The sequence below is a fragment of the Pelobates fuscus genome, chromosome 2 (genome assembly GCF_036172605.1).
Source record: "Pelobates fuscus isolate aPelFus1 chromosome 2, aPelFus1.pri, whole genome shotgun sequence".
Classification (NCBI taxonomy): domain Eukaryota; kingdom Metazoa; phylum Chordata; class Amphibia; order Anura; family Pelobatidae; genus Pelobates; species Pelobates fuscus.
This window is the reverse complement of record NC_086318.1, coordinates 152,397,516-152,412,665: the sequence shown is the minus strand read 5'-3', so window position 1 is coordinate 152,412,665 and position 15,150 is coordinate 152,397,516.

Below are 15,150 nucleotides of genomic sequence, written 5' to 3'. Positions count from 1 at the left end.
CATAACTTAAGTTTTCTTTCAGTTCAAGAGTTTCTTTTAAATTTCTTGAGACTATGTGTCTGGCAAATTCGGCTATAATTTCTAATATGACAGTTATAACTAAGTATGACCCCTACACTTACAATGGGATCTTATACAATATCGAAAGTAAAATTAAATTATTTAATCTTCTCTGTCACAAATGTCTGGGTTTAGAATTGATTATATTCCATTAGCATTTAGCTAACAGTCTGTCCATCCCCCGTTCTCATCTCTGATCAACAGGTTTGTATATACAATACATTCCTTAGCTTCTGGCAAAGTGGTTAGTTTTACAGAAGGGATAGAAATTTTGTGTCTTTTGTTAACTTGAAAATAACAAAATGGAGTCTGCTCTGTTCAGAATGATTTAGGCAATATACACTTTAATTTCTATCATAGCACAAAATGTCTGACAATATAAATACCCTGACAATATTGTACATAATTCTCACATAATTTCTGTGATACTTTATTGTAAACAAAAATATAAAAAAAACAAGCAATATGGAGTATTTATCTTGTCCTCCATGAATAGTAGGTCAAGCAAATGCACCGTTAAGGAGGGGCCCTGTCTATCCCCTGGATCCAGGGCGACAGTTTAGGGTTGCTTTATAGTTAATCCTGGTGTACTGACAGCAGAAACAAAAGTTGCAGGAAGCTGATATTGGAGGGCAGAGGGCATTTCAGCTGGCTGATTGACAGCACAGAAAGGTGGCCATGTACACAGAAATAAAGTTGTTTTTTTTTTTGTTTTTTTTTTAAATGGTTGATAATTTTATTATTCTCAAAACATTAACATATTAAAAGTGTAACAAAATCGGAAAAACAAGAAATAAAAGGTTTTTATCTCTGGATATAAACATATTTAAAAATATAGTTGGTCTATTACAGCTTTCACATCTATGAGCATAGCCTAAAGTGAGGACCTGGTTGGATGCACTAAAGCAGAGGTAGCAAACCTATTGCATGCAAAGGCCTCCCAGTTGGAAATCGAGACATAAGCTTGCAATATCTTTTTATAAGCACTCCTCGGGCACACTGAGCAATTCCCTTATGCTCCCCCCTTCTAGCTCCAACCCTACTCTCCCGTGACATATCAATATCAATGCTCTGCCACTATTTCTTGTTGTCATATTGGATCTCTGGATTTCTTGTTGTCATATTGTATCTCTGGCCAGGTGAATAAGGGGATTTCATGTCACCCTTTGGGCTACTGATTGGAAGAAGGTGTTGTTAGCCATATGCGGGGGCATGGGAAGCCTACCTGCCACTGCTGTCAATGCTTAAGGCTAGTGATGGCCCTGGTAGTGTATCCTGTGCAGGGATCAAAGCATTAAGGGCACTACCAAACCATCAGAATACATTTTTTAACCCCTCATTTAATTGTGGGTTTTTTGGAAACAGCAGTAGATGGGATCTAAAATACTCTGTGATTTCAGTGTAGCTTATATGAATAATCACAAATGAGTATATGGATAATCACAAATGAGTACAGAATCAGTCCATCTGCAGATTATTGTGTAATTATTATTATTATTATTATTATTATTATTATTATTATAAGATTAAACTATTCTGCCAACTATTGATCAGTTATTGATCAGCCTTTATTTAATTTAGACTTTTCTCAAACAAACTAGTATTAAGGGTATGGCATTAACTTATAACCATACCCTTAATATTACTATAATGGTGTACTGTACAATTTTCTTCATCCAATTTCATAGTTTTTTATCATTATGCTGTGACTTCCTCCTTTTTTTTTTTTTTTTTATTTTACTTTATTTTAAGAGACTATATTCATGATAATCATTTAATCTCATTGAATTGGTCATAGTGCCTGGAGTCCCTTGGTAATGTCTATTTATTCAGTGTTAAATATTTTTCAAGCATTTTAACACTAAGTATGGGTACCTTGCCTACCACAGACTGGAAGTATGGCTAAGGCAGAAATTGCACGCTTCTTTCTAACATACCAATTCATACCTGCAGTGGGTGCTGTGATAGGTTGAAAGCAGTCACCTGGCTGTCTTTACTAATCACAGACACCCATTGCTACTCATGCTAATGTTTCCTCATTAGTCCAAACAGCACAAAGGGAATGGGTTACTTAAGACTTTCATTTAGCATAAAAACATTAAAACTGTTTTAAATTGAATGGAAGAACGGTGCCACAAGACTCCAATAACTACAAACACTTTATTGAGTTGAAGCCATGCAGTGTCTCTTTAAATCCCATCCCCCTTACCAAGAGACAAGGAAACCGACCTGCTGGAGGTGGCTTACATATTAACTCTTTTTGCCATTACATTGGGCCTTGTCCCTGGAGGAGTTCTTGGGATCTCATTTGTATTTACCTTTATCTTATAGACCACCCCAAAAAAAATGTAATATAGTGCCAGGAAAACAAAATTGTTTATCTGGTACTATAGCTTCCAAGCTAAAAAACCCTTCTGTCACTTACCAGAGTCTAGTCCCTCGGCGCTTGCTCACGCTCGGCCTCCGCAATGCCCATGCTCGCATTAGAAGCGAAAAAGTATTATACAATGCTTTACTATGGGTTTTTTTGGGTGATGCTGGGCAGGTTATTATTGCAGCGTATTAAAAACTGTAATAATTACCTTTGCAGGGTTAAGGGACCTGGGAATATGCACCCAGAACACTTCAATGAGCTGAATTGGTCTGGGTGCCGATAGTGTCCTTTTAAGTCTGTGAAATGTATTTGTGTTTCAGTGATCTGCCTGTCTCTGCTGCAGAACTTAAAGCTCTGTATTAAGGCTCTGTGTGTATATTGAAGGATAGACCACAGAAAAAGGAATTTTTTCCCTTTATGGAGTTTTAGTCATAGTTAGATGAAGAGGATTTTTTTGGCATTATATAGTGTGGTTATGCCAGGCACTAAGCTTAGCTGCAGGCAGCCATTGAATGTGATTTTTCCCCCCATAGACAAATTGGGACTTTTTCAGTTTATAGTGGGTGGTTTTAACCAGAGGTAATGTAAGTTCATGGGTGTGATAGAATAGCTGAAGTGCCAGTAATTTCATTGTTGGGTATTATGCATCGTTGAGATGTTAAAAAAGTCAAGATACTGAGCGATGCATAAAAAAAAAAATCTTACTGTGCGCTGGTTAATTCAAAGTGACAAAGAATGGGCAAATAAGTGCTGCTTATTTTAAGGTGGAGCAGTTGAACTCAAAATTGAGAATGGCAAATGTCGCTTTCGAGTAGTAATACGTTTAATTTGGAAAGTGTCCTGGAAAATGCAAATATTAAAAGGCATTTATTCAGTGACACATTCCATTGATGGAACACATTCCAAAAAAGCGGTATATAGCAGAGCTGAGTTCTCCATGGTCTTATTTTTGAAACTCCCATATAATCAGCTGGTTTAAGTGCATTCAAGGCTTATATAAGGTGTACCAGTATTCATTTATTTATTTTTTTTATTCTTTATTTTTGTTGTGCATATGTGTATTACAGGCAGGCAAGAGGTGCCCCAAGAGCAGTCCTCCAGCATTTCCCATGCTCAACATGCGGGGCACAGGATGAACAAGCACATTTTAAATTAATGACAATTCTAAACAATCGATTGTAGAAGTAGCTATATGGTAATTTTAGGCTGGGTCAATGCAGGGCCGGTGCAAGGATTTTTGGGTACATAGGCGAAGATGCATTTTTCCGCCCCCCCTCTAAAATTAACATCTTCACCTATGTGCCTCCTAACCAGCCCTCCCTCTTCCCTGTCCCTTGGTGTTCCTCCCCCCCCCCTCTTTTCCCTGTCCCTTGGTGTTTCTCTCCCCTCCCCTCTCTGTCCCTCGGTGCACCCTCTTAGCGGTCACACTCCCCTTCCTGGTGTGCCTCCTACCTTTCTTGTAGCGTTGCGGAGCAGATCCTCTAGAGGAGCTTCAGTTTTCTGTACCTGGCTGGACTGACAGGAAGTGCTCTCTCAGTGAGCACTTCCTGTCAGTCTGGCCGGGTACAGGAAACAGAAGCTCCTGTACTGCGCTCCGCTCCGCCACGCTACACTCAGTGGTGTATACACACTAACAGCCACACACACTCAATGACAAACACACAGATGTCACTGACAGACACAGACTCACTGATCTGACACACACTCATTCATTGACAGACACACACTCAATCACAAACATACTCTCACTGATTTGACAGACACTCACAAACACACACTGATAGACACACTCACACTGACAAAACACACTCATACACTGACAGACACACACATTCATACAATCATTCACAGACACACACACACTCACAAATGCATAAACACACACACACTTACAGACACACACTCACAGACAAACACATACACACAGACACATACACACACTCACACATACACGCACTCACACACTCACAGACAAACACATACACAGACACACACACTAACAGACAAACACACAAACACACACTCACAGGCAAACACATACACACACACACATACACACACTCACAGACACAAACACATACACAGACACTCACAGACAAACACATACACACACAGACACACACACACACTCACAGACAAACACATAGACATACACACACTCACACATACACACACTCACACATACACACACACTTACAGACAAACACATACACAGACACACACTTACAGACAAACACAGACACATACACACACTCACACTCACAGACAAACACATACTCACACACACTCACACTCACACACTCACAGACAAACACATACACATACACACAATCACTCACACACACACTTTCAGACACACACAGATTATTAATAATGTCCACCCAGCCTCCCTACCGAGAGAGCTGGCGTGGATCTGTCCCTGGGGTCCAGTGGGGCTTCAGTGCGGCGGGCGGCAGCGTTCTAATGAGAGGCGGGAGGGAGCTCTAACCTGTCTGCTCTGCTCCCTCGCGGGCTGTCTGCTGATGCCGGGAGCCGGATTATGACATCATATTCCGGCTCCCGCAGAATCAGCAAACATCGCGCAAGGGAGCAGAGCAGACAGGTTTGAGCTCCCTCCCGCCTCTCATTAGAACACTGCCGCCCGCCGGGGTCCAGAAGGTGACCTGGCAGGAGGGAGCGCTTCCCTCCTGCCGGTCACTGAAATCTGGCGGCCCCAGAGCCGGTGCGCCCTAAGGCGGCCGCCTGTGCCGCCTTATGGACGCGCCGGCCCTGGGTCAATGCTTAGTATGTATATTCTGAAAGTAAACTAAAGCTTTATAATTAAACAATAATCGTGCCTTGGTTAGCAACAGGCTACATATAGGTAAATCGCTTTAATGCTATTATCACCCCTGCCGACCGGGACCACCCATGCTGCTTTTCTTGGTGGTCCAGAGACCCTACACTCAGTGGGAGTCCCTCTATCATTCGATACCTGCTCTGCCCTATCTGTGTAACATGCAGCGAGTGTCCATCAGAGCAGGCATCAGGACACAGTCCACCCATGCTGCGCTGTAAGGTTCTCGCTGGTTCCTCTGACTCTGCAGCTGTGCTTCAGTATGCTTGTCCCTCTAGGTTCTCTGAGGGTCGGCATCAGCCGTGGAGGGGAGCTTGGTGTCGTCGGCATGTGGTTGTCGGTCTCTGGGTGCTTTTGTTGCAGGCCGGGTTTCGGGTGAGTGGTTGGTCTGTTTTCGCACTGGCGGGTTACCTCTGTCCCCCCTGTGCCATTGTTGTCGTCGCTGATTCAAATGGCTGCGGGGGTAGGAGATAACGATCTTGCTTCTCGGCTTTGCCGGGTCTGAAGGCAGGAGTCTCATTGTCAGCCGTGGGCACTGGTGCTGGTTGCTGCTCCTCCTTTCGTCACTTGCGCACATGGCACCCGCCATCTTGGACCTAGCCGTCTGACCTCCCAGCTTCAGCCGCGGCATCCCGATCAAGGCTCCAGGGTGAGGACCGCGATAACCCCCCCGGTCCATAGGGGGGGGAACAGGGCCGGGTCCGCTCAGCTTTGTGCCCCAGGTTGGGTGCTGTAGTGCAGGATAGCAGGGTGGCGGCCGTCCGCCCCGCTCACCGCAGGAGAAGGCCTCAGATAGTTCCACGAGAATTTCTCCTCCAGGGGACTGTAGCTCGATGAGCCAGCCTCTCCCTGGATCCAGCAGTCCCTCTGCTTTAGGCATCATTGCTATCGGTCTGCTTTTCAGTTTAAAAGGCATGGTTTTTAGGCGTTTTTAATGCGGTGTTGCAGGAGCTCTTCTTGCCTGCGACCGTCCAGCTCGGCGGTCTGGCCCCGCCCCCCACCAGTATTCTTTTTAATTTATGTGTTGCGTCTTATTAAATGTGGAGACATATATTAGCTGTTTCTGTTTCCTCAGAAAGGATTGAGTTAAAGTGTACCTATCACGGAATAGATAATATTAAATTAAAGCGATACTCCAAGCATCATAACCATTATTATGCGCTGTAGTGGTCATTATTCCAAAAGTACCCTGGCCCAGTTCTCCAGTTATGTTTTAAATTAGAGTGTAACCCCAGGCATCATAAGCACTATAGCCTGTCTTACCTGGGTCCCACTGGGCTCTGATGGTCCAGTGACACTTTTCCAGTGTCTGCAGAAGGCAGAAGGCAGAAGCTGCAGCAGTCAACATTCGTTGGCTGAGAGCATCAGTTGACTGCTCTCTGCCAATGACTAAAATTCGATGCAATGGTTAGTTAAGTTGCACATAATTGACATTAACCAGCCCCCAACTCTAGTCACACCTACAGCAGCTGTATGTGCAGCATTTCAAAGCAAAAATAAGTGAGTGGGGGGGGGGGGGCAGGGTTTCGCCAAACTGAACGGTCGCAGGTTGCATGAGCTCCCGCTTAAACTTGCTTATAAAGCGATCTCTGGGACGAAAATACTCTGCTACTGCATCTCCTTGTGTTGGTTGCCTCGTCTGGTACAGTTGTAGCAACTTTGGAGCAAGCTCTGGCACCGATAACTCTGCCGACCGGCAGTTGCGGCCCTCAGCGGGATTCCTAGCAGGAGAAGCGGCCGATTTCCCAGTCAGAGGCTGCCTGGCACCTCATCTCTTGTAATCACTCAGAGCCCTGCAGTACCCCCCCCCCCCCCCCGCCCCTTTTGGGCCAGCGGGGGTTATCCCAGCCTCCACCAAAAAGGCACTTACCTCTCCATCACTCCCGGGCAAATTCCTTAAAGGTGACTGACTGGGGCCTACCCAAAATGGCCAACGGCAACGACAAGCGTGCAGAGCAGGCGATCCTTGATATCTTGGTAGCAAAATTCCTGCACGTTTGATACCATCTGCAAAAGATTTTGGGAGAGCTGGGAGAATATGCGACAGCCACCTGCACTTCCCTCACTCACGACAAAACCTTCTGCCCGGCGCCCCCTTCCAAGGTGGGGAATCAAGAGGGCCCGTGTGCCCACCTGCAGTCCACGCATCAGAGTGGAACATCCTCACCTGAAAACTTGCGGCTGTCTCCCTATGAAGGAGAGAGTGGTCTGTGGACATTGGGTGATGGTTCCTGCAAACACCTGGGGTAGACAAGACATCACATGTTGAGGCGCGAATTCCGATCATGATACACAGCAGCCTGACGGAAAGCCCAGAGATCGTGTCCTGCCTACTACTGAGCAAGGTTCAAGTATGCTGGATTGTACCTCGTCCTGGAGCCGGTGGAGCATAGACACACAAAACTTACAGGCACACCACCCTACATGAAGGGCATAGGCTGAACCTGCCGAATGCTCCTGTCTGTGGTGGGCTACAAACCTGCCTACATGTTTTTTGTTTATTTTTGACCTGTTGTCTTATAATATGATTTTCTAGGACTTTGTAAGGCTTGGTGGACTCTCTCCATGATATAGTGTTCTCACCCAGGGGAAATATCGTTAGCATGCAATGCTATTGTTCTGCATTCATCCGGCATTTATCACGTGGTTATAGTGATAATGCTGACTTATATTGTCTATTTCACCAAAAATTACACTTACGGGTTAAATGCTTGTGTAACTTAGTCATGCTTAGTCCTGGGCAATCTCACTAATAAGTCTCATGTTTTCACACTCACATGCCTCAGGATTTACGGCCTACCTAGTTATTATCCCATAGAGGCTACAACAAAATAAGTACAGTTCTACTTAGATTACTTATATTGACTCACTATACTGTCATACAGCTCAGCATGCTATATCTACCAATTCTGTTTTATATCTTATGACACATTCACTCTCAACTTGTTTACTTAAAAAAAAAAAGTGCAGTTTCTACGTGCCAAGGAAGTATCTTTATTGATAAGCTTTTGTGTGCTGTTGTGGCACTTCAAGCATGCTTGTACATCTCTTGCACAGAAAAAAAAAGAATACAAAAAATAAAATAAAAAAGGAGTGAGTGACAGGGGAAGCAAGAGAATCTTCCTCCTAGTGGTTTTCTTGCTTGCTGCCACTGTGTTACTCCATTAGTAGTCATTCCTCTCACTTCCTGAGGAAGTATGGGACTCACTAACAACAATGTACTGGCAATCATGCCAGCATGTCAGCGTCAGCAAGAAGGATGATCCTGCTTGGAGAAGAATTCCACAGAAGAGTCAATCACAGGCAGCAGGGGGCAGCAATGAAGAGTGAGTGTTTAAGAACTGTAGCACTAACAGTTTTTCAAAGAATGGCGTGCTTGAGTAAGGGACTGCAGGTGATCAATGCGATATCTCCCAAAGCACAAAAATATACATAATGTATCTTTAGGATCTGTGATCTCTTTTGGGTAATTCTAGAGTGCCATTTTAAAACAGGAGAGGGCTGAGTTAAGATTGTAGCATATATGCTGCACAGTGTCAGTCAAACAATACTTTTTGTATATGAAGAGCATGGGTGACATGACCCACGTGCACATTACAGGGTTCGGAAACCTGATGTACCTTATGAGAACATCATAATAAACAACATACAGTGCATTCAGAAGGTATTCAGACCCCTCAATGTGTTCATGTTGTTTTGTGTTGATCTACTTTTAAGTACACAATAATGACTAAGCATAAAGCTGATTTTTTTTATAGTGTTGCAAATATATCAAACAAAAAAAAAACTGCATTATCACATTGACATAAGTATGTAGATTCCTAAATCAGTACTTAGTTGAAGCACCTTTGGCAGTGATTACAGCCTCAAGTCTTTTTGGGTGTGGACCCCTGGACTTGGGTAATTTCTGCCATAAATCTGCCAGAACCTCTCAAGTTCTAGGCTCTTAAGCTTTTTCAGTTTGGATGGGGATCGTCAGTGGACAGCAATTTATAGATCTCACCAGGGATGTTCCATTGTATTCAAGCACGGGCTCTGCCTGGGTCACTCAAGGATATTCACAGAGAGAGTTGTTCCTAAGCCACTCTTGGCTGTGTGCTTAAGGTGATTGTCCTGTTAGAAGGTGAACCTTTGGTCCAGTTTGAGGATATCCTGAGCACTCTGGACTATGTTTTCATTATGGTATGTCATTATTTTGCTGCATTCAGCTTTTCCCTTAATCCAGACCAGTTTCCAGTACTCTGAAAAACATACCTGAAGACTGATGCTACCACTACCATGCTTCACTGTTGGGATGGTCATATCCAGACATGACGTTTTGAATCGAAGCCAAACAGTTTGATCATTGTGTCATCAGGTCAGAGAATCTAGTTTTTCATAATCTGAGAGTCCTTTAGATGCATTTTTTTTGTGTGTGCAAATTATAAGTGACCTTTCATATGTCTTGCAATGAGGAGATGCTTCCACTTGTCCAGTCTGCCATAAAGGTCCGATGGGTGGAGTGTTGCAGTGATGGTTGTCCTTTTGCAAGTTTCTCCCTATACATGATCTCTGGGGTCATTGTCACCTTTCTGGGGGGATCCAAACTTCTTCTATTATAGAGGCTACTGTGCTTTTTGGAATCTGCGATGTACCAAAAATTTTTTGTAACTTTCCGCAGATCTGTGCCTAGACAAAAACTGCCTCTAAACTCTGCAGACAGTTAATTTGACCTCATGACTTTGCTCTAACATGCGTTTTCCACAGTGAGACCTTATATGGACAGGTGTGTACCTTTCCAAATCATGTCCAATCAATTGAATTTTCCAAAGGCGGAATCCAATTAGAGTGTAGAAACATCTGAAAGATGATCCAGAGAAATGTGATGCATCTGACTAAATTTCAAGTTTCATGGCAAAGGGTCTGTATACTCATGTCAATGTGAAATTTAAGATTTTTCTTATTAATCTTTGCAAAGTTTCCAGAAACTTGTTTTTTGACTTGTCATTACAGGGTATTGAGTGTAGATTGATGTGAACAATTAATTGTAACCATTGTTTCATTAGGCTGCTACATAAAGTGAAAAAAATTCTATTTTCTGTATGCACTGTGTATGTGTGTATGTGTGCTCACAAAAACACTACACGTGCGGGTTGGATTCGACAAAGCATACTGCAATGCGGAGAGAAACAGCTGGAAGGGTTCTGCATCACCACTTTATGGATAAAAGATGCAGTCTCAAAAAGAACATTAAGAAACTGGAAAAATGTACAGATTTGGGCTACATTTAATTGATAAATAAATTAATTGGGAGAACAGAACATATTGTTACAATAAAAGGTTAGAAACATTGCATTTGTTTACACTGGAGCAAATATGTCTTAAAGGTGACATTGTGACATTGTACAAATGAAAAGGAGGGCACAAAGGGCAAGAGGTCAACTTCTAAGGCTTGAGGAAAGAAAGAGTGTTTTCTAGTTAGAACAAAAATAATTAATTGCTAAGAGAAGCTAACAGGGTTATTCACTAAAGTGAGAATTCTGTGTGAATTCAAAGAGAATTTCAAATTTAACATTCAAATCTCAAAGATGGGGGAGTGGAGCAAGTGCCCAAACAAGTTGGACCCATGTTTCTGGAGCTCCGTTCAGCATGGCTTATTTGTGCGAAAACCTGCATGTCTTATTCCACCTACATATCTGCTGTCTTTTATACCCCACCTTCGATGTGGAAGAAATCTAAAAAACACCAGACCAGTTAAGGTTCCAGATCCTGCAATATTGGCACATCTATGAGGCAGGCCAAAATGCCCGAGTTTGCTGGTGTCTTCGGAGGCCTTTACATAAGGTTCCTTGGATGAGGACAGTCTGCCACCTGACTGTGTCCAGTTACCATTGAGTAGACAAAATCCAGGATATGCACCAGCTACCTGTAGATGTCAATATTGTCCACAGAATGACATTCCCAAATTTCACCAGACTTCGGTGGCCTCTTTGGGGCAGTAAATCTAAATCTCAGGCCTGACCAGCATTGTCCAGAGGGGATTTTGATATAGGTGAGGAGTGTTGGTTAGGGCTGTGATGATTGTAAGAACTGGGTTAGTCAGGAGAAGACCAGCAACAGAAGGCTAATTGTTTTGCAACTAAATCTCTTCTTAGCCACTAGCTAGTCTTGGGAATTCAGCTGAAGAGTTATATGTGTATTATAGTGTACAACAAAGTGCTTTTTCAAGCACCCACTACTGACAGTCACCGTGAACATTTATAACACCTCCCACACACTACATCTTCATCCCCTACACGTACATACTGCATTCCCAGTGCACACACACATAAACACACTGCATCACCAGCACACACGATTCTTCTTCCACCTCATACTACATCACACATGCACACAAACACACACTGTATGACCAACAAAAACACACAACATCCTAAACAAACACATGGGATCCCCAATAGATACACACTATAACCCATTTACAAACACTCTTTCTCTAGAGCCCTTAGACACACATATTCCACCACAGACACAAAACAAGCACAACTATTTACAAACACATTTTACACCCCATGCACCCCCTCACACACCGTCCCAGAAGCAGCTTTAAAACACATTCACAATACAATTTCCTGTACCTGTCAGACTTTGTCTTCTGGTATCTTACTTATGGAGACACCAAAGACAAGCCACCAGCATTCGGGCCATATTAAACATTTGCTTTGTTATCGAAAGACATGCTAGTTTTTTTGTTTAATATTTTTATGTATACACGGGACTGGGAGGTAAGCGGGTAAAAAAGACCGTTTTAAAATTATGAATTTTGTATGTTTCTTTTACAATCTTTAAAACCATGTCACATCAATACAATTAAACTCACTTTCTCAGATTAAACATAAGAAGTCCAAATTTGCTAAGTTGATGCACTTTAACCTAGTGGTGGGTTAAACATTATATTGTCATAGCATGTGACTAATCACAATATTTCTATTATAAGAAATAAGTGTTTAACCCCTTAAGGACACATGACATGTGTGACATGTCATGATTCCCTTTTATTCCAGACGTTTGGTCCTTAAGTGTTTAAATTGAGGAAAGATCCATAGTGTGTAATGAGTGTGTGCTTATTCCCTTATGTAAGGTATAGGATTTTGTTTCCTTCAGTAGCACCCAATTCAGTCAATAGAGTTTGAACTCTAAATTTTTTTACTGTGATAAAGGAAAAAAGCATAAATCATAGGGCTAAGCAGTGGATGCAGTCATCGCCATTGGTGGTTTGGGATACGGCCAGGCTACAAATTTAAAGCATCTGCAAATAATGAATGTATATACATATTCCAAGTGCAGATTACTTGATTGCTGTATATTATGAGCAGCGCATGTCCTGATGTCTATGTATTTCAACATGTTAATGTTATCTCGATATTAGTTAGAACTGGTACATTATCCATGATCTGTTTATTTTGAGTGACTGGTAAAAATGTCATGATGTATGTGTACATAGAGCCGTGCTTTCTGTGTACATCCATATCTGCATGGGAGGAAAGGGTGGTAATATATCAATCTATGCATATTTGAAGAAATTACCTGTGTCCCAAAAAGAATGAATAGTACATGTATCCATGTTTGTATATCAGGAGGAATGACCCGCATGTGTTCCTGTGTATCAAAATGAGTGACTGATACTCGTCCTTAAAGCTGTATATTAGGAAGAGTGAATGGTACATGTCCCTCTATCTGTATGTCAGTATGACTGATCAGCACATGTCCATGTCTGATTGTGAAGAAGGATCACTATATGCCCGTGTCTATATATCAAAAGGAGTAGTTGGTACATGTTCCTTCGTTTATATAACCAAATGTTAGAATGAAACATGTCCCTATGTATGTGTATCAGGAGACGTGACCAATACATGTGACAGTATATCATAAGGAGTGACTGGTATAGCTTAAAAATGCTTACTAATTCTTTATTGCACAATACAACATGGGGCTCCAAATACAAGTTGCAAATAAATATGAAAAGACAGATTTGAGATCCCTTTTGATGGTTGTTATTTGCTCCTGTAGGAGGTGGACTCCCTTCAGAATTAATAAAAAGTTGTACTTTAAATTTTTTTTACTATTATTATTGTTGTATTCTTTTTCCTGCTTTGGCGGTGGATGTAACTGGTGAACTGCTTTTTTATATTATAAATAATTGCTACACTATTATTATTTGTATGGCTCCAAAATACTGTGTACCACTAAACAATGGGTAAACAAAACATACAAGTAATTGTAATATAACAAATATGAAATGCAGGAACAAGTGATGAGAGCCCTGCACAGATATGGTGCTGGTACCTGTCCCAGTTCCTTTATATTATAGGTACATGTCTTTGGGAGCTGGTGAGCAGCGTGTGTCCCTGGTTTCTGTGTAACATGAAGAAGAAGTTTGATGTGTTTCCCAAAGGCACATAGTTTGGGGTGGTTTGTAAAGACAAGTTCTAACATAGAAAATGTAAAAAAAAACTGCCACACTAAGCATTCCATACATATTAAAGTTGTATAAATAAAATACACAGTACGCATGCACATATATTCAGTGTGCAATATAGTATGTGTTTATGTGTATTTACTAGAATGTACCTATGGAAAGAGATTTGTTTTTTGTAACTTTTTTCTAATCACCACTGAATATGTTTATAGCATATAATGTGTGTTTTCTAAAATATGTAGTAATATGTACACACCAGGAGTATGCAAGTATGCAGAGTATGATATTTACGTGCAACTGAGATATCATTTTGGAGAGCAATGTTACGTCACAGTATGGGGTGGTGACACTAATTTGCCTATGGCTGGCTAAACATTATAGCACAAGTTCATGAAAATCCACCATATCAAGTACTGCCATCATCGAGGCAGATCAACAATATTTAGCATCGATACACAGATGGAACTACAACATTTACAAGTCCTCAATTTGCAGCTATGAGCAAACAAATCCTATTTAAAGGGGAACTGTCACTTTTCCAGTATTAACACTATTGCGGAGGTGCCCAAAAGGTAGATCCCCCAGATGTTTTATAACTAAATGTTCCATGATGCTATGCCCTTCTAAAGGCATGCAAAGCATCACAGAACTTGTAGTTCTACAACGGTGGATCTACCTTTCTGGCACCCCTGCTCTATTGACAGTTACCTATAATGTTTATTATCAATTTTTCATGAGATATTGCATTTCCTTTCATTAACGATTTAGCAAATTATATCATGATCCAACTCGGACAAGGCAAACATTTGGAATCGAGAGGGGAGATAGTAGCATTGTTTAATTTCTATTCTTCTCTGTATGCAGACTGCTGGGTGCAAAGGACAAAGTTTATAAGAATGATTGACAGGGAGCTAAGATCAAGTACCCAGTTGCAGGAAAAAGAGGTGTGGATTTCTACTTTTAATTTTCCCACTTTCCAAAATACATATTCGTGAAATATGGTTATAAGTGAAATAAAAAAATAAAAATAAAAAAAACATGGGAAATGACAGTTTAAATATAAATCTACACATATAACCATTACATTTGTCTATACAGTGTATCTAACCATACAATCACACAGATGAAGTTTTTGGTTGTATGTGAAGTGTTTGTATGTGTGGAAAAAGGAATTGCCAACCTCATGTTCTCTCCAAGGCAATGGCTTCACTTCTCAAATACAAAATAAACACATCTTACAGATAAGCATGGAATGAACAGTTGTTATTGTTTTTTTTTTGTTGTTTTTTTTTATTTTATTTAAATTTTATCTTTAAAACGTTTCAACTATTTAGGACAAAATGTTACAATGTTTGACCCCGTTCTTTAATTACATAAATAAAAAGTTCTTTATAAATATCTCTTTATAAACAATATAAATAG